Here is a 1,433-nt window from a genome sequence, read left to right as displayed (position 1 = left end):
CCTGTTCATGCTCTGTCTCTCTCTGTCTCAAAAATAAATAAAAACGATAAAAAAAATTAAAAAAAAATAAATCCTACTAACCTAAATGCGCCAATTAAAGTAAGAGATTATCAAAAATAAAACCCAATTATATAGTGTCTACAAGAAATTCCCTTTACATATAAAGACATATATAGATTACAAGGAAAAAGATGGAGAAAAATATACAATACTAACACTAATTTTAAAATCAGGAGTGACTATTAATTTCAGAACACAATTCAAAGCAAGGAAACTTATCAGAGATAAAGAAGGGCATTACATAGTGATAAAAAAGTCAGTTCTACAAGAAGACATAATTTTTTAAAATATGTACACAAAAAAACAGGGTGTCAAACTATGTGAGTCAAAAGCTGATAGAACTACAAGGAAGAATAGATGAATCAACAAACATAGTCAGAGACTTCAACACTCCTCTATCAGAAATAGATTCAGCAGGCAGAAAATCACTAAGAACACAGTTTAACTGAACAATATCATCAATCAATTGGATATATTGGACATCCATAGACAACTTCATTCAGTAACAGCAAAGTACACATTCTTCTCAAGCTCACATGTAACATTGCCCCAGAAAAATCACATTCTGCGTCATAAAATACACCTGAACAAGTTTAAAAAATAGATATTATGCAATGTCTGCTCTTAGACCATATGGAAAGTTCACTTGAAAATTCCAAAATATGTGGAGATTAAATAACATACTTCTAAATAATATATAGGTCAAAGAAGAAATATCATGGGAAATTAAATATTTTGAACTAAATAAAAATAAAAACACAATTTATCAAAATTTGTAGGATGTAGTGAAAGCAGTACTTAGAGGGAAATTTATAGCATTGAGTACATATTTTAAAAAGATCTAAAATCAATAATCTAAGCCTCTACCTACGGAAACTAGAAAGAGGAAAACAAATCCCAAATAACCAGAAGAAAAGAAGTAATAAGAATTAATGCATAAATCAAAGAAATTCAAAACAGGAAATCCATGGTGAAAATCAATAAAACTAACTCTAGCCAGGCTAACAAGAGAAAGGTGAAGAGAAGGAGGAGGATGAGGAGGGGAAGGGGGAAAGGGAGGGGGGAAAAGGGGGGAGGAGGAGGAGGAGTAAGAGAAAGAAATAATAAAGAGGGAGAGAGGACACACAAATTACTAACATCAGAAATGAAGGAAAGAGAAATCACAGTAGATCATATGGATATTAAAAAGATAATAAAAGAATCTTATGAATAATTCTATACCCACAAATTTGGTAATCTAGTTGGAATGGACCAACTCCTCAAATGATACAATTTTCCAAAATGTACAGAAGAAAAGACATTTTGAATAGGCCTATGTCTATTAAAGAAATTCAGCCCATAATTAATAATCTTCTAAAACAAGAAGCATCAAA

Source organism: Panthera uncia, chromosome C2 (genome assembly GCF_023721935.1).
Source record: "Panthera uncia isolate 11264 chromosome C2, Puncia_PCG_1.0, whole genome shotgun sequence".
In the NCBI taxonomy this organism is placed as follows: Eukaryota; Metazoa; Chordata; class Mammalia; order Carnivora; family Felidae; genus Panthera; species Panthera uncia.
The sequence above is the reverse complement of the archived record's forward strand: the minus strand, read 5'-3'. Positions refer to the sequence as shown.